This window comes from Paramisgurnus dabryanus, chromosome 1 (genome assembly GCF_030506205.2).
Source record: "Paramisgurnus dabryanus chromosome 1, PD_genome_1.1, whole genome shotgun sequence".
Classification (NCBI taxonomy): Eukaryota; Metazoa; Chordata; class Actinopteri; order Cypriniformes; family Cobitidae; genus Paramisgurnus; species Paramisgurnus dabryanus.
This window is the reverse complement of record NC_133337.1, coordinates 31,004,130-31,027,133: the sequence shown is the minus strand read 5'-3', so window position 1 is coordinate 31,027,133 and position 23,004 is coordinate 31,004,130. Positions and strand designations below refer to the sequence as shown.

The following is a 23,004-nucleotide window of genomic DNA, read 5'->3' as shown; positions in this document are numbered from 1 at the left end:
TTTCCAACTTTTCCAACAACAGTTGTCAAGATACCATGAAGTTATCAGCAACAGATGAACTAGGGTTATTGATTGTTCCTAATAACCAGGTTTGCATTGGAGATGTTTACAGTGTTCAGTCTGAATAGACTTATCTTCTCCCCCTCCCCGGTTTTGCATTGAGACCCCAAACAGACCACAGAGGAATCTCAGACATCCTGAAGCACAACCAGATGTTTAACCTCAGCCCCTTACCCTCTCTCTCTTCCTTCTCTCCATGTCCCTCTTTCTTTCTCTCTCCTACATCTCCGTTCTCTACTCAATCTATTCCTCTTACTTGTTGCCTGACCTTCCCATATTGGGCCTCTTCTGAAAACAGTCCATAATGTAAGAGAGATGTTTGCGGGTCAGCTGTGCTTTTAAGGCATAGGAATGCATTGAGATCAGAATAGATTTGATCTGACCTCTGATCAGTAAACTTTAGACTATGCAGTACACTCACTTTTCAATCTTTGCTTTGTTCAGCATGATTCCCAGATGTCTCTTTCTGGACTGGACTCATTGTACTGATCTTTGATGAGTATGTAAATCTGAAGATCAAAGTCTGATGTTAAATCTTTCCCTGCCATTGACAAAAATGTACTCTTTATTTAAGAGAAAACCCTTCTCTGCCAACAACGAGTTTTCTCGGCAATCTGTATTTCTGCTATTATCCACCACGTGGCACTATGACCCAACTTTTAAAACCCGGAGTATCCCCTTAGGGCAAACAGTTTTAACTCTATGTATGTTTTGAGGATCTCTCAGAATCGGATCTCTGTCCTTCACTTGCTGGCAACTTTTTTTTTATGCTGGCAGGAAAGAGTAAACACTGATTTGTGTGTTCAAATGGCTTATGTTGCGGAATGGAATTGACTTAAATGTGTCAAACATTTTTTTGGGCATAATAGTTTGTGCCATAGATCAAAATCTAGTAAAATCTACCGATTGGCCAAGACGCCATTTTTGGAAGTACAAAGCTGTTCAACAGACAGAAACTTTACATAGTGATTTTTAGTCCTGTTTCATTGTTTAGAAAGAATTAGAAGATACACACAGTGTGCATACTTTCATCCGAAAACAGCTGGAAAGTGTAACCGAAGAAATCAAACAGCTTGTGTCCTCAGACTCATTTTTAAATAAACAATTTTTAATGAAAAATTACTGCTTGTTTGACACATGTTGTGTACTTGAATAGACAACATGTTGTCTAACCATGTATAGTGCTTTCAGATCCATCTGGAACTCAATCCAACCCCCTTTTCTTTATTTCCCCTTCTTGCTTTCTCTCTTTCTGCTTCTTGCTCTCTCTCCCCTCATTGCTCCGTGGATCACAAGGTAACATTCTGCAGATCATTTCTCTGCTTCTTGTCCTTGCAGGTATGACAGGTTGTTTCCTTGGACTGGTCATGAATATGTTTCACTTCACCAAAACCTTGACCTATTGATTTTGAATTCGAGAGGGCCTCACACAAACTTGCTGTGAGCTCTGCCGAGAATTGTGGGTAAGAGAGGGCTGACTCAAATTTACACAGGTGTTGATTTGATGTCAGCATGTCAGTTGTGATATAAGACATTCACCTGCCTGCCTAGTCTTGCACATCCTGGCTAATATAACAGTCTGAGTACCACTGGTTTTTAGATATAGATACAGAGGAGGATAAAGAGGAACATAGTAGTCATGCTTTTCAATGGGCTCATAGTCCACTTTAATGATTGATATTTTCTCCCTCTCGCTCTCTCACTCAAGTTCATCAGTTTAAAAACATGAAAGTAAAGCCTGAATTAATTAGGTTAGGTTTCGACCACTTTGGCCGCTCTTGCGTGACAGGCCTGACTGACTGTCAACTTACTGAGGCAATCGTCAGGTCTCTTGAAAATATGCAAATGGCTCATTTCATTGCTTTTCTCCATTTCATAGTTTAATGGCTTCACTGCACTTTTGTACTATATTAAAATTCACAATGTTAAATTAAATTGTGGTAATTTGGGTACCTGGATTTTTATTTCAGCACTCTATTATAGTTGAGATGTAAACTCGTGTGTCTCCTTTTCATCTTTTAAATATGAATTGTCATTTTTAGTTGTTTGAACTCTGGTTTGGTGTGTGTGTGCACGCACATGTGGTTGGCTATACAAAACAGCTAGAAATGCTTTTAGTTTGCAAATAATATTGATAGCATAATTTGAATGAAAGGTTTTTAGCATTTGGTGTGTCCAATTTTAGCTGTAAAGACAGCATGAACTCGAGCTGGCATTGACTTAAACACATTTGTGCAGAAATGATCCATGTTATCCCAGCATGATTTGAAAATCTTCCATAAAGCATCTTTTGTGCTCAAATGTAAACAAGAAAATGTTGTTTTTGGTGACTGACCTACTAGTTAAATAATAGAATAAAGCAGTAATATACATTTATGTATCTACATATAGATTCAGCGTATGCGGTATTGCTGTAGGTTTATTGTTTGTGCCTAACCCAAGGCAAAAATTTCACCCACCACACAGAAACAAGATTTGTTTGTCCCCATCTAGACGTCATTCATTTTACATCAAAGAGAGATTTTCTTCTTTCCACGCTTTTACTTTCTCTGTAGACGTGCCAGAAAGGCCTCAGTATTTGTGACATTGGCCACTGATCAACTGAAGATTTTTCCCATTCATATGAATTTCCCATTCTTTCTCTCAACCAAACCTTTCTCATTCACTCGCTCTTATCGCATTATATTGTCTTTCTCTGTGTCAAAGAAGGTGTGAATATTTTTGTGTGTTTGTGTTTTTGTGACTGGCATAAGAGTGTGTTTTATTCCAAGCAGAGTATAATGGCATCTGCGACTGTTGTTTACCACTATTAGCTGTTTTGGAAATATGTGTTATGCTGCGTTCAGACCAGCCGCGGTAGAGGCGTCAAGTGTGAGTGTTTTCAATGTTAAGTCAATGTGAAGATGCGTTGACGCATGTCTGGAGATCTCATGGCAGAATCAGGTCTGCCGAGCTAAACGCCAATTGAGTGTTGCTGCGGGAAACGCGCAAGTCGAAAAATTTGAACTTTGTTAGAAAAACGCACCGCGTTAACCAATCAGGAGCTTGCTCTAGTAGTGCCGTGATTACAGAAAGCGAGCGGAGTTGCAGAAGCCCCTCCCATGATGTGAATTTCCGCGTGAATCTCTCGCTGACCAGAATTTCACGCGCGGCTTTCACAGTAAACCTAAAAGCAGCAAAATAGACAATGTTGACGCAAATTCGACGCCTCTAACGTGGCTGGTGTGAACCCACAGTTAGGGTACATTATGTAGTTATGTACACATGAAAGGCCATGACCAGGCTCGCACAAAATCCGTGCTTGCAGATTTCCGTGGAATTCTGCCTGCTTTAGTTCCTGTCATTGAAAAGCACATATATGCAGTTGCGCATGTATGTGAGCAGTAGTAGCCTGTACTGTTTGCTGTGACATTTTTTATATACTTCCTTTAATTTTTCCAAAACATTCCCGCGGAAAAAGCAAAAAAGTCAGCAGATTCCGTCTGGCAATGACTTGTCATAAGTATTATAAAGAAAAATGTATTTGATTCATAATGAGGCATTTCACATGATCTTCAGTTGTGATTATAACATATGACTATACTATTTTTTATATTTGCATCATTAGCTTTGTGCCGAGTTTGAATATAAAGATTATGTTTTTCTGGCACACATTTGGCTACTGGCAGCATTTCACTTTGTTCAGTTTTCTTAGGAATGCTCCCACAGAAAGCAGTTGCCTGTGTAGAGAGAGTTTGTTTTTACCTGTCATGCAAGATAAAGTTTAATTCAAAAATGTCGACCTCATAGTCAAAGCTGGATATCTGTTTTTGTCCTAGAGCATAACTCCAGGTAACAACATGCCATACCTTTGATTAAATTTAAAATATCTAGGAAACGCTTTATATGTGAACTAAACTCTGTTACTTCCTGTCAGATGCATGTTGAATGAAGTGTCTGAAATGTCACAAGATGTCTCCACTTTCCAGAATAGCCTCCAAATTTATTCCAGATCAAATTCTTGGTCCCAGTTGAGTGCAGCACTCCAGGCGGGAAAAGGAGACGAGCATTATTTCCTCTTTGTGAATTGCGCACAGGGAACACACTTTTTTTTGTTAGACCACATTTTATTTCACAGAGTGTCTGCTGAACCCATTTGAAGCCCCGGGCTTTTGGATTACTTTTTGTCAGGTGCCACATCTTAGCTGTTTCTCACTCAATTGAAAAGTGTTGTGTGCATTTGTTCCCATGGAACTGGAAATATGAGCAGGTAAGTTTTCATTTTAAGGCTGTACCTTCCAATTGGCCGGACTCTTCAGTGTCTGGCCTCAAAATAGAGTTAGGCCAAACTTATTCTCTTTCAGTCTGGGCCAATAAATCCCAAGAATATCTCTTAGGAACATCCAGATTTCATTTTTGCCATCCAAGCTTACAAAAACCAGGTCAGTTAACATGGGTTTCAGAGGGATGGGCTTCCTAAGAGTCTTTATTCAGCTGCCCAGTGCTTTTGCTTTAGCTAGACTAATTCAAACATTCAATACATGGGCTATGAAGAACTTCAGTATGTGGATCTGTGACAGAACTTTAAGTATATGATGAAGTGAGACGGTGAGATAGAAAAGAATAGGCATTTTAGCGGCAACAACATAAACAAACAGCTTTGTGGCCCAAACTTAGCTTCTGATAGATTTACGCAAAGAATCAATAACAACATAGTAGTGCCTTTATAGTAGATTATTTCTGATTTCTGAAGTAAATTACCTATTAAGCATTGACTGATAGTGTATCAAGCATAGACCGTAAAAAATATGGACGTAGTGTCTGTGACATCACCCATAAGTTTGTTAAGAGCTTTTTTAAGCCAATAGTTGGCAGGGCTTGCCGTCGCCATCTTGGCATTGCGTCACCGCACATTATTCCCGGATAACCGAAACTGGTTAAAGTGGCGGGACGTGGTTGCTGTAACGCCTAGCATAAGGGTAGCGAAGGCAATGGCAGTTCACCCGTCACTCAAGTGGCCAAGGCCTTAACTCTTTCGCCGCCAGCATTTTTCATGATTTTCACAAAAGTTTAATGCCTTCCAGAAAATGCTCCTTTTTAAATATATAAACATACAATATATGAAATAAAACAACAGACCCTCTGCTTTAAAAAAAAAAAAATCTGTTTTATCCTACCTTCATGTGTTCTGTTTTTATCACCTCTCAAATATGTGTAGGTTTCATCAGAAACACCAAATTTTGAGCAAAAAGCTGAGATAATTTCATTTTTGTGAAGGACTTTAGATAGAGATCAGATGCAGAGCGATCTTTAAAACATACACGGCCATACAGCTGTTTGCCCTAGGGCAGTACTTCCGTTTTTTTCCGGATTGACCCCCCCTTTTGGAGGCAGCCTCTAGCGGACAGTCGATAAATTGCAGTTTAAGTCACTTCCTTGTTGGTTTCATCAGAGTGTTTGGAGGGTTGCCCCTCGGTATCAAATTTTTTGCCAGTCAGCCAAAACGCTCTTTTCACAAATAATGTGATCCCTGAAACCATCTATAATGATGCGTGCCGAATAATGAAGCGAGCCGAATATGTGCATCACGTTATTCACTCTAGATAACTTGCGGGATGACTCGTGACAGTCGCGCACATAAAAAATTGTTCTCAATTTTCTTAAACAACTAGACGTGTCAAACTGGACGTGTCCATAAGCTCTCTGAATTCCCTGCTCCAGTTGAAATTATTTAACTTGCACAGGAAACGCAATCGAGGCTAATATTGCACGTCCGTGCAAAATTCTCGTATTTGCGTTGACTAAATAATTAAATTAGCTTTGGGTGTGTACTAAGATTGTAACAATACATCGATATTGATTAATGTGTTTGTAAATTTTCTAAAGATACGATGCATTGATGCCACACATAAAATGTCGATATGAGTTACCTTTATTTTGACACGCTCCACATCCTCATTCCGTGACGTAACGTTCATCTACGCATTTCTGCCAAAAAGCGCATTTTTGTTATTGCCTTATACCAGTCTCAGCTAGTGAATACAATGCAGCAACAAAGCGATTGTAGCAGCAAAAACACACCGAAAGAGGCAGATGATGTTGCAACCCAAATTGTGGGTTTGGAATTATTTTGTATTTGGAAAATTGATTGGACAAAAGATTGGCAGATAGGATTGATGAAAGGTTTTGGTAACCAATTTCGATACGGTGGATTATTTTCTGTTTGCTTTGTTCTGTTTTTTAACTAAAAGGCTTTGGCTAAGAACGTTATCTGTAAATATCAGAGGTTTATAGCACCTCAGAACAAACAGAACGAGAGATTTGCCAGCTGTTCCGTGTAAATGATAATTATACTGAAGACTTCCGTGTGCTCCACGAGATGGCTTATAGTAGTGCGGGTTGTCTCGAAGGACAGCAAACCGGACATGATCATTTACCTAACGTGATCTAAAATAGTACCAGCAAGATAATGGTGCCACCTGTAAACCTAGTTTTTGAGGCAGATGGAAGAGAACATGGTTTGTCGAAAAGCATGCTGAGGCCCTCTGTTGTGTATTGGCCATCTGCGAGTGTGTGTAAGTGTGTGTGTTTCTACAGCATATGGCTTGATGCAGTAGACATTTGTGGAAAGTCATGCAGAGATCTGGTGAAGCGACTAAGTTTTGTAGGAGATTAAAGGATTAGTTCACCCAAAAATAAAGATTTTGTTCACACTTGTTTGACTTCCTTTACATTTTCTGTCCTTTTTTATGAAGGTGAATGGTGGCTGAAGCATTCACTCCTTAATATTATGTCTAACATCTCTTTTGTATTTCATGGAAGAAAGGATTTTCATTATAACTGTTTCTGTAGGAGTTCAGTGCGGGATAGTGGTTTCAAATGTTTACTTGGAAAGCTAAAAAGGTCAGAGTTTGTATAACTTAATGTCACACTTTTGTGGATTGATGTGTTTGTATTTTCTTCATGACTTGTTGATACTGGCTCATTTTTTAGATTTAAAATAAAATGGCCTTCTGTTCTCATGGCCACCCTAATTTGTTTACATATCTGCTCAGACGTAGATCAGATTTTGCAGGCGAGATTACGGTGTCAAGGGTCTTGTACTGTATGTCCGGGTTTGGGATTTTTTTAGTAATTTGAGTGGAACTCAATCTATAAGGTTGCCCAAGATTGAAGTTTAAATAGCAAACTATATAGACATGTTATAGATACCAGAGGAGTTTGGATCTTGATGGGATTGCAAAAAACTGCTCCGTAAACAGCATTTCAAAAGAGTCTTAATATACCTTGAGAAAATTCATGCAGGAGGGTAAACTTGTTATGTCTTAAAGAAATTTTTTTTTTTTGGAAATATACTATTGGACCAATGAGATTTCACTGTGGGCGTGGTTAGACAGTTTACCAGCACAAAATCAAAAACCAACCAAAAAACGTTGCAGAAAGATTAGCATGGAAAATGAGGAAATGCCTGATTAGGATATGTCGTAGGTTGTGACTTAATCCAGACAGGATTTGGGATTATTGTCTTTAGACACCATTTAACTGCTATTGAGTGACCCTTATATGTGCATGGGAAACATACCAAACCACTTAACCGCAAACGTTTGAGTTTTTCCAGTTAACCGATTGACAAGCCCTGAAAACATCCTGTCAAACGTTCTATTAGTGTGCAAATAAACATGGTTAAAGACTGCTTCCGAATGCTGGTTTATTTTAGCTAGTAGTCTAAACACGCTTACTCTCAGCTTTCACAAATCAGTCCCATGTTTCAGCTCATTTTGGAGATGGATTGAGGACCCGAGTCCTGAACTGCATACCTGACAAGCAAAGCTTGAATGTGTGTTGGATCCTGATCAGGATTGTTAAATTCTTTCCAAAGAATCAAGGAATGCTGCACCCAAAAATAAACGTTCTGTTTGAAAAGAAGAAAGCATACGTGGGCTTATTTTTGTCTTTTTAAAGCTTGACAGACACTGTGAATAAAAAGGTATTTATAATTTAAATCGTTTTTAAAGGATAAAAAAACTTGAATCACAAAAATCAGCTCCTTTATTTATCAAGCCAATTTTTGCAAAGGAAAAGATCATAGTTAAGACGATGTTTTATTTTTCCAGCGAGGTGAGAAGAACATGTGTTAAACAGATAGTATGCGGTGTGCCGCTGCATGACAGCAAGGCAGGGATGTTGGTTAGCGCATGCTGCGAGCCGTGGCCGGGTGTCACCTTTTAAACAAAAGCAGGCTCGACTCGGCCGGGTCTGCCCGTGTGAAACGCTGTCAGGCTGCATTTCATGAGAAATGGATAGTGAAATGGTTTTATACAGCCCTATAATTCTTCTTGACTGTCAAATTCGCACACACACGCACCACACTGGTATCTATTCCTCTTTTTTGCTTTCATATGAAATTAAATTGCTTTCTTTCCTGTCACGCATTTCACAAGAACCATCATCATTTTATTTTTGGAATTGGTCTCTGAATGCCTCCCAAACACACGTGTACACGCACACACCTACACACGACACTATTCCCCATCCTGGTCTTCACAAAAGTGATATTGAAAAGGATTTAGGTGCCAACTCTGCAGACGTTAACCACATCTCAGCTCTGGTCCAGGTCTCGGGCTTGTTGTCCTTTCGTGTTAAACCGTGTCGCCTCTCGCTCAGGCACTTGGATCCGAGTTCTTGTTGCCATGGGAGCAGGTTCCACAGCGATGCTGCCAGCTCTTCCCTGCCTGGAGCTTTCCAGTGGGTGTGTGAGAAAGCGGGTGACACTGGAGTCTGGCCCAGTATCCCTCTCTCTTTTTCTCTCTCTCTCTCTCTCTCTCTGATGGCATGACTTGATATGGTAAAGTTAACTGGTGGCATATGGGAACTAGGGCATTATGGGCTTTTTTAAAAATGCACATGTCATACTCTATGGATTGCAGCCATGAAAAACAAATGTCTGATGAGAGGTAGCATACCCTGTTTGCAGGATGCCGTTTCATTGTGTATCTGTTTTTGGAATAAATGTCTTTACTGGTGTACATGGCAAAAACATAATTGGTCAACAAGATCTGTGTGTATGCTTGCTCAGGGTTATCTCATTCACACACACGCACATCTGTAAAAACATGCGGTAGCTTCATGCAATCTGTTAAAATCACATTTATCACTGTGTGTGTGTGTGTGTGTGTTGGGCTTAGGCTTTCAATGCCTGCGAGCTGGATACCAGAGCTAATCGAGGCAGGAAACACAGGGCTCTATGGAGGTATGCAGGGACTGTTCGCTTCCATAGACTTAATATTTTCTTCTACTTTCTGTTTTTCCCAATATGGCCTGTTTTGCATTTCCATAAAAGCCAATCTTCCGTAGTGGCTTGGAGACGGCTACAAGTTTAAATATACAAATTAACAAATGCAATGTAATATATATTTAAATACATGTGAGTACAAAGATGATTTGATTATGGGTGGCTTAAGGTTAAATGTCTCATTTGGGCTCTCAAATTAGTTAAAATGTGGGCCTGTTCCAAACACTGACATTAGTACACGGACTGCTTTGGCTGGAAAAGGGGAAATTGTCTACCCTGAAAGGTCAGAGTTCACTTGGAAGAGGTCAAATTCCTAAATGGAAAAATGTCTGGAATCTTTAAATTTGAGGGTCTGGATCTCGAGCATGCTGGAGTGTCAGTTGTGGCCTCTGGTGTTATTGCGCTAATTGTGTTGATGGTGTCAGATGTAACAAGACCCAACCCATAACCTCCCGCTGTCCTGTCCTGCCCTTGTCATTGCTCTTTATCCCAAAGTCATACACACAACTTCTTTATCCCAGATGGCTGTGGCTTTATCTGTACTTTACCCAAATCTGCATTTTGTATACATGTGTGTCTATTAACAGCGTTGTGGTGGTCCACAATTGTTTGCAGACGAAGCCTGCGTGTGTGTTCTTGATCATAAAGGTCAGCTTGTGGTTGTTTCCAGAGTTTGAGCAAGCTTGTTGCTTCTTTTCATGTGTCTCTAGATGGATGGGTTTTTCTTTTACAACCAGCCTAAAACCTCAGGTTCTTAGCCAGGTCTGTGAACCCATTTTGGCTGGAGATCTTTCCCAGCATCACGTCATCCTCACGCTTGTTTCGACGCAATTCCTTATCATCATCATATCCTCGGTTCTGGATGGATTGATGTTCGGATGACGGCATGCGGGAGAACCGATGGAAAGCCAGCGAAACGAAACACATTTTTAACTTCTGACCCTGACGTTTCTTTCATCTGCCGATCAGAGCCGTGCGGTTGAGGTTTTCGTTTGTGTGCGTCTAATTGAGCGGTAACTACAGGTTTGAAGTTTTTGCCAGTTTTCGGTGGGTTTTCACTGTTTTGGAACAGTGTTTTGTTGTTTGCCAAAAGCAGACCGAGTCGAGCTGCGGGAAAGATTACCGAAACAGCGCTCTGCTTCCTTCTGGAAAATATATTTAGGGATATTTCAGTTCTGGCACTTCACCCACCAGAATTCATAAGGTTTTGGACAACTTGCCCCTCAAAGCTGATTACGGGCTGCTTTTGTTCAATTTTTCTGATTCGCTGGCTCTTAAATGACTTTATGGAAAAGTGCTTCTTTTTGATTAAAGTTACCCGTTTATTCGCAAGTTCTGTGCGTATGATTCATGCAATTCGCTTTTGTGTTCTTCTGCATGCATGGATCAGATTATCCTCATTAGGTAGCAGACAAAAATAATTTTCTTTTAGCCATAAACCTTTTTAAGCATCTACATGGTGTGATTGAGAGAGAAAAATAAGAATTTAGTAACACGACTGCAAACATCTGCTTCTCATCCAAAATGGAGCCAAGTCCTCCAGACTGGTTAACTAGATGCTTCACAAAATGAGAACCGGAGAGAAGTACATGTTGAGACGGCAGTAAAATGAAATATGACTTCGACATAAGCCCACCTCTCTGCCCACACCCAAATCTCTTTGACCCTTGACATCGAAAGTCTGAAATCACATTTCCATATGTGAAAGATATTAGAATGCGCGCACGCACACACCAAAGCAACTTGCAGTGTATTACAAGGTATTCATTGTTATCAGTATATGTGTGTTCCTTGGCTTTGAATAGGGATGGGTATTGTTTGGGGTTTTTTCGATACCGGTGCCAAATCGATACTTTTAAAACGGTTCCGGTGCCTAAACGGTGCCTAAAGCGATACTTTGAAAAAAAGAGTCACAAAAAGATGGTAGATGAAAGTACAGCACAAAACACAATGAAAATTCTTATCTGTTTGTCATAATTTGTTTATTAATGATTTGCCTAAAGCACCATCATCTTTTAAGACCTGCATTCTTGATTTCTTCTTTATAAGATTTTTGATTTGTGAATTAAATAAATCTTCTCAACACTCCACTTTGAGCTCAGAAAAATGTTCTATGATTGGTTGTTAATAATCTGTTCAATGATTGGTTAAAGCGGCTGCCGCTCACAAAAAGATAAAGGGCGAGTTCTAATCGAAAGTGATCCTCCCTATTGTCCATTGTCTGCTACTGTATGTATTTACTGTTTACTCCTAACTGTTATTGTGAAGCGTACTTGAGCTATGGAAAAGCGCTATATAAATTAAACTTATTATTATTATTATTATTATTATTCCCTTCGAAGATCAGATCTCTTGAACTCTAGAGAAAGTTGCGCAATTGTGTCTCATAGTGTGGCTAATTAAACACACTTTGCAAATAGAGCAATAAAATACAGCGTCTTTTTCTTTTTATTTGGATCGACTGTTCATGTGACATCCTCTTCGTGAAGTGCCTTGACGCAAAAAACGGCATTTGGCATTCACCCCAAATATTTTCTCGGCTTGTGAAACCATTCACGTTTTGACGCTTTCTGCTTGTCTCCGATGAACTTGACACCCGTGACTGCCGCGGTCCATCTCAGGCCGATATAAGCCGAAGTACTAATAAAACATTAGTGAGATAATACGTTTTAGCAAATGAAGAAATGAAGAAATGTTACCATATTAGCAAAATAAGCTGCCGTCAGATCAATTGCGGCATTCACGCGCTCCTCAGAGGTTCTCATTTTCCAAATTGTTCTTTAAAGTCAGAATATAAAAATAACCTGGACATAACGTTATGTTTTTACAAAATTTGTTCGTTTTGTATTATTAGGGATGTGCAGATGAGGATTTTTTTCACATTTTAAACTTATTAAACACAGCGCATATTTTAAATGAAAATGTATTTGGCAAAGTTCAAAAGTTGGCTACATTTAATCTTTAACATTAGATTATTTAATATTTACATTTATTAATAAACTATTTTTTTAATGTTTGTTCATTATTACTCTTGACGAAAAACTCAACTCCAATAAAATAGTAGCTCCAATTACAAACTTGCTTATATTGCTTGTTTATTAATAAAACGAATTTAACGGATGGTATCTGCGTTAAAACACTAAAATTAAATAAATGTAAAATTTAATTGACATAATTTTTCATTACTACGAATGCTTATTTGTTCATTTTTTTTTTATTAAAACAGAACAACAATAAATTAGTAAAATGACTTGCTTATATTAAACAAAACATTTAACAAAAACGAATAGACGGAAAACATTTTACCGGCCCTATAACATAAATAAATCTAAGATCCTTAGATTTTTCAAAACACATGATTGGTTTACATTTTTTTATCAATATAAAGCTACAATAATGTAAAATATGAACAAACTCACCTAAGTTAAGCGAAGAAATCAAACTTGAATCCCATGTATTATATCAAAGCTTTCCGACTTTCACATTCACGTGAATTTAGTAAGTCAGGAAATTATTTACACCATATGAGTGTACTATAATTTAACTAGCGATTGTGCTGTGCTTGTGTAATTATGCTTTTTGCGCTACAGAGAGCAAAATACTTCAGTCAACTGTTCATGCATTAAAGAGGCACCGAAATGAGGCACCGAAATCTGTGTTCTGATTCGGTCCGGTAGGTACCGCCCATATAGGTTCCGGTGCCATAATGGCACCGCGTTTCGGTACCCAACCCTAGCTTTGAACCTATGACCTTTTGCGCTGCTAAAGCAATGTTGTACCACTAAGCTATACCGGAGCAAGATGTGATAAAGGATGTAAGTCCTTACATCCTTTAAAACAAAATTGAAAGAATTGGGGCTGTCAAAATGTACGCATTAATAACGCGATTTTGGTCGAAATTAAAAGTAAGTACATAAGCCCTCGTCTAATAATCCCAATGCTCTAAATAGTCATTAAACATCTCAAATTTACATAAAGCATCCATATTTGTGCACACACCGATGTTGATTAGATTATTAAAAACTTGAAAAGTATTAAATTAACCCTTTAACTACCTGGGGTTTATATTTAAAGTTGTGAATGATCAGAAATTAATATTTCTCAGCAAATAGTACACTGTAAAAACTGTTACTTAGATCTAACTCAATAAAATTAAGGCAACATTTTCCAACTAATTTTTGTAAGTTTATTGAACTAACTGATATTTTGAGTAAGGACAACTTAATAATATGTATTAATATTCATTTCAATGAATGCAAAAATATTAAGTAGCATTTAAAAAAAAAGCAAATAAATTAAGTACAACCAATGTCAAAAATATCAGCATATTATAAACAGACTTATTTAAAATAGGTAAATTTTAAATGACAAAATACTAGTTAATGTCTTCTGATTAATTAACTAATTGTATTATTATATTATTTATGGTTTGTTGTTGTTCTTTTATTCCGTGAGATGAGGGCACGAAACGTTTATTCAATCAACGCACCCACTCAGTTTCATTTGGGCAGCTTAAAAGCGCAACATACTTACAAGCACCAGTCTTCTGAACAATGGTAACTACAAAACTCAAAAGAAAAAAACAGAAACTCTTCCATATCTCGAAGATAAATGAACATTAAACACTAACAAGTCTTTCTTTTTAGTTAAAAACACATAAAATAAAGTTTAAATTCAAATTATACTGTCCAAATGCAGTCCCGTGCAAAGCATGCTGGGAACTACGAGTCCACTGCCTAGTTAGTTATGTTTAATAATAAAATCACTTAGTTTCAACACAAAATTATTTAGTTAATTTCCTTCTTACAAAATTAGGTGGATTATAAATGATAAAATGAAGTTGAATTTACTCAATGAAGTGTTCATTAAGAATTACTCAAATTTTTTAAATTATTCTGTAATTTAAACTCATATTTTGATAAAAAAAAAAAAATTACAAAATTGTAACCCAGTTTACTCATTTTATTTAGTTAAATCTACTAAGGCACAGAAAAACTTTTTACAGTGTACATTCTGATATGGATGATCCATAACATTAGCTTAGCTTTTCTACTTTTTTACCATAAAGTGACAAATCAACTGTTTGGTTAAGCATGTTTTTGCAAAACTATTCATACATAATTAATTTTTCTCATGGCACCAAGTTACATCATTTTGTAAAGTTAGGGCTCCTACAGTGTACTATGTCAAAAAATATGCTTTCACCAAGAAAGGTTTACATGGCAGGAGTGATTTCTTTGTCTCTGACATCCATCTAAAAAGAAGTGTTGCTGTTGATTGACACTCTGACATTTACTGAATTTTTTTGGCATAACATACCTCATACAGATGGTAGAGATGGCTCTATCAGTTAGAGACTCCTTTCAATAAAATATATTGACAAAAAATGTGCTCAACCATTTGGTTTAGAGGTAGTTAAAGGGTTTTTTTCCATAAATGTGCGATTTAAAATGCGATTAATCAGGAGTTAACTCACGGCAATCATGCGATTAAACCAGATTAAATATTTTAATTGATTGACAGCCCTAGAAATAATAAAAAGTTCAAAATTTTATGTGATGTGAAAGCAACAGTGTAGCAAATATCTTTCACACAATGTATTATTTATGTATGTTTAACGAATAGTTTGCAGCGTACAGCATATACTGCACAGCTAGTATTGCACTATATAGATGTGTGTGTTAGATCATATTTACAGAAGGATCACCGTGAGAGAAGAAAGACAAGTGTGGAGTCTGTAGACATGGTTAAATGCCCATCCACTGATGCAAGAAGAGAGCATGTCTGTGCCTGTGTGTGTGTCAGTGTGTTTAAAGCTCTTCAGGGGCTCTTCATTTGTGACATTAGCACTAATGAAACACGTCTGCCGTTTACACTCATAGTTTTTCGCCTGTAATCTCTTTCTCCCTCTTTCACCAAGCGGAGCAATTTTGCGAATAATTACAATTCTTTGATATTGTCGTCACAGTAGCATAATGATAGTTTGTACCAATACCAGTGAAATTAAGTAGTTTATGAAACGTAATTAAGTAAACCCTTAAGCTAGAACTATAGTCCCGTGGCATACGCGATTGTTCACGTACAGTGCGTGTTATGCAAATTTCGGCCTCTGAATAGTGCAGAACTTTTGTACCACGCGTAGTTTGCGATGAACATGCGCTTACATTGGGAACGTAGTATGTAGCACAGGAGATGCATTGCATTTTGTCGCAATGCGTATATGTGTCAAACATCTGTGTACACATACAAGTCAAATAAACTTTACATAGATAGTATCGTGTATCGAAGATCGTCAGACATATCGCCAATAGCAGGCTTTCATGACGATAGTTGGCGATGGTTATTATTATCATCATAGTTTCACATTAACCTGCATAAATGAGTAAAAAAATAAACGTTTAAAATTAAAACTATACTTTTTATGTATAAAATGAGCGACAACAAAGCGGATTACAAGCAATAGAGGGAGTAAAATGTCTGTGACTGTTGCTTAAACTTTCCCACGTGGTTTGGCAGGGATTTGAATAGACTTTGCAGTTCATTGACTGGTCAATTCAGTGTAAATCAAAGTGCATTGCTTTTGTTTATCTTAGCAATAAATTAATATCGTAAATATCAAATTTCATTACAGTAATTCATCATTGATTTTGTTGCGTACGGGCCAGCTTGATCTTGATGTCGGCACTTGGGTACCAAGTTTAGCAGGTACTACCGGAAATATGTGCACAAGTATTTTTAACAAAGATTCAGCACTAATAGTCATAGTCTTAGCCTTATAAGGCCTTTATCCAGCCTGCATCTAAAGGCCTCTATTGATTTTTTTTTTTCTGTGTTTATACCCAGAGCTGTAAAAAATAGTCCATGACAAGTCAAATTTTTGTGTCTGTTATTCATCCCACACATACACAATTTCACACACACACACCCAAACAGTGCGAAGATTGACATTGCTGCAAACACCCATCATTCCTGAGATATTACTTTGTGTTTTATTTCTTACTCATTGGCATCACACCCAGCACTTGACTGTGTTGATTATATTGTAAGGTTTTCGTTTTAAAGACCCCATAATGTCACTTGACTAGTGCAGTTTTCTGTCCCGTGGTAACCTTTTATTTGCTACGAGCTTACTGTGGTTTGGGTGGGACATATCAAAGGGCTATTTAAAAAAAGTTAATAAGCTTTTGTTTTGTAAGGGCTATTTGCCTGGTTGCTCGTCTGTTGCTATGATATCAGGGTTGGAGAGCATTTAATAGAGAGTATTTAATAGAGAGTCATCAGTTTATTTGTTTCATTTTCCCACAAGAGAATGACTGTACATTTTTTGCTGTGCATGTCAGCTATGAATTTGGTCAGCTTTTAAAAGTCATATAGCATATAGATGGTCTCAAGCTATTAGACATGGCATTTAAAAAGGGTCTTTAACCTCTCGATGCGCACTAGCTCGCGGACGGAAAGACGTCAGTTTTTTTTAATGCTGCTAACAATATATATATATAGCCTACTGTGTACAAACAACAATAATAATAACACTACTATACATCGTTTAAAAGGTCTAAGGGTTTAGCATCAGTGTATGGTGTCCGTTTTGAGATTAAATTGCTCTAGCATCATAAATATAGTATTTTATTACAGAAGTCCAGATAACAACATGCATAATATAAACTGACTCCTTACCTTTGTGCTGGTATAAGGAACGCGAATCGAATCCAGTCTGTTTCAGATGTGTGAATAACCCATAAAAACTCTCCAACAAAGTACATCCAATGACCATTTTTGTCCACAAATGGGTATTATCCGTGAAATATGGATATATTTTCCATTGTTTACATCAGATTTCAGATGCACGTCTTGTAATAGATTATAATATACAATCTGAGGACTATTTACATCGTAACACTTGTATATGAGAGCACACTCGCGTTCAAAACCAGCGCTCAAACTTGATTGTACAAGTAGGCGGGAGTATAATACATAATATCCAAACAGCGCTGTCTAAGATCGTGACGTCATCTGACTCGCGCGTTCCTCCAATGACTTCATGGAAAATATTGATAGACAGAACGTGTAGCCAATTAGAACACGAATTCAACGATCTTTGTGTGAAGCTTTATTTCCTGGTGTGGATACGGCATTTTATAAATAAAAATTAAAGACTTTTATTTTGTGGCTGACTGGCACTTAGAAAAGGCACTAGTCTTACAAAAACTCTTGCAAGAACCTCATTTTTGGGTCTATTGACTTCAAACGTGAAATATAACTTCTTTAGACTTGTGTCTTTGGCCTCATTGCATTTCTAGGTTTCACACATATATTTATCATTAAGATTTTTAGTGTTAAAAAAGATGTTATGCAAAAAAAAATTTATTACAATGTACTTCAGCCTCTCTAACTTTTTACGTTTTATCTTAAAATAATTTTGAAACATGGAAAACGAAGCTCAAAGTGTCTTCTATCTAATGATACCACAGTTATGCTTATACTATAAAAGGTTTAGTAAAAACAGCCCTTTTAGTGAAAGTAGGTATTTTCATGGTTTCGGGCCAGAATGGGGGTGCTTTTCAAGAGGTTAAAGGAATAACCCAGGGTAAATTTAAGTCCAAATTTAGGATTTTAATTCATTCATTGGTTTCATTGCAAATTAAGCTTTTTAAGAACTGAATTGAGTTGCAGAATTGGCTATACAGAGGTGTAATTGACTCTGGCTTTGTGAAAGCGTCTTTCCGAATTGGAATGTGCTCATATTGAGGTCTTTGTGAGGATTTCTCTGTCTTCTTCATTGTAATAATCCGTTTTCTTCCCTCTCTCATGTTCTTATAGTGTGTCTGCAGCAGACCTCAAAAGGATCAGAGGAAACCGAAGAGGCGGCGGAGGGCAGAGAGAGGCGGAAAAGTGAAAGTAAGTGTGTGTTGAATGAGCAGATGACATTGCATTCTGTAGTAGGAAAGAGAAAGAGGGCGGAGCCAATAGAGAAGTGGTAATATAATTGGATAAATAGTTCTTCAGCGAGCGAGAGAGGGAAAGAAAAGGAGTGTGGTAATTACTCTCGGGATTCTCTTAAACAGCTTTGCGGGCACTCCCTGGTCTTCTGATGTTGACTCATGTCTGCTATTGGCTGCCTGTTGTCCTTCGGTATAGGATTGGCTCCATGCTTTTTATACAAAGAAGGACATTGAAACCTGACCTACCAACCAGGAGAAAAAACACAGACACTCTCAATACTCTAAACACAATCTGTCTTTTCACCTTTAACTTATTGAGTGCATTTATATTGGAGCCTCAGGCAGTCTGATTTGTTTCATAAGGCACTGAGGAATTGCCGATTGTGAGGTAGATTACGAGCAGCTCTGACTTTTCTCATTACAACATCTATTTTTTTCTTTCACCTGTTATTAAAGAGGTCACTTACCCAAAAAATTCCATTATCATCATCTCCACAACGTTTTTTTTCCAAATAAACAGAAATCCTAAGGAAAGACCGCCTTAGCCTTCGGTCATTTTAGATCCCCAAATCCCTGAGTGAATTCTCTGTGAATTGTCCATTTAAAGGAATACTTCACTTTCATAAAAAATCCAGAAAATGTACTCACCCCATGCAGTGTTAATTTTGGCAGCAAATTCTGATGTAGTCTTAGTCTTTTGAATAACACACCATTTAGTTTTAGTCTTATTTTAGTCATCTGAATTATTTTAGTCTTAGTATAGTTTTAGTCGACCAAATATCATAAGAGTTTTAGTCTTGGTCTATTCTTAAGTTTTTTAGTCTGTTATGGAATGGTATTAAGGTTTGAATATGCAATACAGAGACAGATTTAATGGTTGTTAAAGAAAACACGTATTTTATTTTATTCTTAATGTCAAAAAAACTGACCGTGGCTTTTTCACAAAAGATAATATCACATAAAATAAGCATAAGGCCCGCTCTACCTAAAAAATATACATGGTCCCTGAAAAAGATATGCCTTCTCCCTAAATGACATGCACACACAGATACACACGCGCGCAGACACACAGACAGAGACACACACACACACTTACACATGCACTTTTTCCAGTCATGTAAAACCACAACATATACTATAATAGTAACGTTACACATTTCATTCAATTTGAGGACACTGAATATTTATACTCAGTATTAATTCAGACAATCCAATACAATCAATGCATTTCTGATGTGTATTCCATTTGTTTCTATGTTATTCCAAGATTAGCGAAAACACTGTGGTTTATCTTATAAAATAACCTTAGCGTGCATGTTTACCTTTGCATGTATTTCTGGATGAGTCATTTTTACAGGCTGTCGTCTTGTCATATTTTAAGTGTGACCAGATTAGACGCTAGCTCTGACATTGTTGTTGTTAATGAGACATGTCTTCAGACCGGGTGCACCGCAACACATTATCATGTTGCTAACGAGCGAACTCAACTAAAATCAGCCAAAGCTGGGTAACGAAGACTGTACAACTAAATATAATGTAAACAACCTGTTGTGAAAACGAACTTTGCCGCGGGTTTTTAAAATGCCTCTACTGCCTGCTGCCTGCGTAGATCAACCTACCCTCAAAGATTCGCTCTGATTGGATCCCACAAAACTTTCCCCACAAAATGAGTAGCTCTGATTGGATCTCTTCTCCATTCGTCCCTCCCTAACATTTTCGTCTTATTTTTATTCGTTGACTAAAGTGTCAGTTATATTTCGTTACAGTCTTCGTCATCATATCTGACTTTTATTTAGTTTTTATTTAGTCTTCGTCCGTGAAAAAAGGTTCGTTGACGAATATTTTTCGTCTTCTTCAACGAAATTAACACTGCCCCCATGACATCCAAGATGTTTATGTCTTTCTTTGCTCAGTCGAGAAGAAATTAAGTTTGAGGAAAACTTTCCAGGATTTTTCTCCATATAAGGGACCTCAACAGTTTATAGTTTCAATGCAGCATCAAAAAGCTCTAAACAATCCCAACTGAGCCATAAGGGTCTCATTTAGTGAACCGATTATCATTTTCGCCCCCAAAAAATAAACAAGTACTTTTAAACCACTACAATTTGTATTGCACTAGCCGTGTGATGCGCTAGCGCGACCTTACATATTACGTAATTACGTCGCAAGGTCACGCATTACATATGTGAAACGGACACTTGCGGACCATTTTAAACAATTAACTAACTTAAAACAAATTTTTACTTTTTTTGTGAAAATTACGGTCGTTTTGTTAGGCCCTTATGTCTTGGTTGGGATCGTTTACAGCCCTTTGAAGCTGCATTAAAACTGCAATTTTCCTCACAAAACTTTCATGTTTGTTTAGTCGAGAATAAATTCATACGATCTTGGATGACATGGTGAAGAGTAAATTATCTCTTTTTTTTATAAAAATTGAATATTCCTTAAAGCAGTAGCATTAAACATCAAGTTCCTGTTACAGATATAAAACATTAGCTTTCAACATCTAAAGCAAGAGTGAGTGCTTGGTAAATGTTGTTTTGGTCTCTCGGACGATTATTCATAAGCCCTCAGTACATATTTTGCCTTGTCTGTGACATGGATTAATAGGTTCTGTCAGTCATGTTACTGTGATAATAGGCGTGCTTGTTTTTCACAAGGTGATTACAGACAGGAAGTGCTCGATATCGCGTGTTAATATGTTAATAGCTGTGCGTGTTCACCAGCTAAACCTCACCTCTACTGAGAGACAAAGTTTTTGCTTCAGGCTATTTCATGTGCTGTGAAATCTGGTTTGTTTGGAATTCTGCTAGCAAACCACTAATGCTGTTGATGTGACAGGAAATTCATCACAAGTAGTTGTATTAGAAGTGAATTATGAGCAAATTCCTCTTCATTGAAACTAAAGTAATTGATTTTTTCCCCCCTCAAACATTTCATAGTGCTTACAAATTTTTACGCTATTTGTCTTATCTTTTATTATTATTATTATTATCTTTCATTTTCAGCTCTATTTCAAATTTTGTCTGCTTTCTTAGTACCTTTCGCTTTGTCACAGACTTGCTCTGAATCTATCCCCAAAAGTTTTCATGCAAAAAAATAAAATTTGTATTCTTGGCACAAGTAGCATGAGGTAAAAAATAGCTTTATCGATTTCTCCACACTTAATATTAGTGCAGTGCCTCTGAAGTCTCTGGATTTTATCAAGTATGTGTGTGTACTGCGTGCACTTGTATATAGTGTACACCCTCTCTATTGCTTTTGCTCAGCTAGCATGCCTTGCGTCCTTTTTCAGAGAGGTCTGACTGCCATAGGCTCACGTCAAACTTTGGGATATTTGCTGTAGGTCTTGTCATTATTAGTTTTAATGATTTATTCAAACAGCTGTGTTGAACGACAGGTCTTTAGGGGCCCTCGTCGGAATTTAAATGCCACTGAACCGTACTGGAGCAGAAATCTTGTTTAGGGTGAGGTTCTGGAGTAACAATAAATTTACGTGACATTAACCAAGAATTAAGTACTTGGGTGGATGCCACCCATAAGCCCGACGTATATATTTTTTTATGTTTAAGCGAATGTACACACACTGTCGGTTTATAACTTGTACGTGTATGCAGACGTTCAATGCATGCATGTTGCGCCAAAATGCAACACATCTCATAGGCTTTGTTACATTCTCTTGTACGTGCAAGCGATTGCAATCAATCAACCTATGCATACAATCTACTTGGGGTTTAAAAAAATCCAACTGTGCATGTACAGTATGCGCACACTCTTCTGGTGATGTAAATTGCTTCACGTGCACTGTACGCAGACCCTTGCATACACCTAAAAATGTATCATACTTTGGCCTTTAGACGCTAAAATTAAACAAACACGAACATACACGGACACAGTATATTGTGAGTCACTGAAATTGACATATCTAGCTTGGAGCAGTGTCGGATAGCCCTGTAGTTTGAATGTGCTATTAACTTTTTAAAGACTTTTATGTAAATAAAAATTTATTTAATTTAAATTAGCTGGCTGATAACTTGATACTACGTACTGAAGCATTTAATGGGTTAAGTTGAAAGATATACTCCCAGTTAAAGGCAGAGTGCACAATGTTTGAAAAACGCTTTGGAAAAGGGAGTCGGGCCGACTACCAAAACACACTTGTAGCCAATCAGCAGTAAGGGGCGTGTCTATTAACCGACATCCTTGCCAGGGTTGCGTATGTGGGTCTATCAAAAGAAGGTCCAGGTTGTACTGGGGTAGGGGTGTGAATGTTTAGGTGATTTCAAATGTCAACATTGGCTTTCACACATTGTGTACTCCGCCTTTAATGGTAAAAAATGGCACCACATGGTAAAGAAATGTCACAAGACATTAGACAAAAAATAATTTCTTTCCACAATGTCATGTACTCATTTATGCTGAGCACTGTATATAGATATAAATATATAGATACGTATATGGATATAGATAGCTTAACCTGTCCTGCTAAAAAAATTACGTAACTTGCCATTTTTGTGACAAGAAACTGGCTCATCTCTTCTCTGAAGGTTCGACAGAGAGCGCCATGCACTGTGTGCCACAAATGTGCAAGAAAAAACATAAATTGATTGCTTGTCATGGGGACAAAATATATATATTTTTAAATAATGGCATGATTTCATTGCCAGTCAAAAAAATAATATTTATGGCTGGTAAATATTCTCTGTTCACCCTCCATTGGCAGGTATGGAA

At 37.5% G+C, this 23,004-nt stretch overlaps 1 protein-coding gene across 1 annotated transcript in view; it reads left to right on the top strand.

The window, feature by feature from the left end:
* plxnb2a.1 (plexin b2a, tandem duplicate 1) overlaps positions 1-23,004 on the top strand; it is a 133,919-nt gene that overhangs the window by 41,030 nt on the left and 69,885 nt on the right. The window contains exon 2 of the mRNA XM_065289785.2: positions 18,152-18,229. The gene's annotated coding sequence lies outside the window, so the exon portion shown is untranslated. The remainder of the gene's footprint in view (positions 1-18,151; positions 18,230-23,004) is intronic.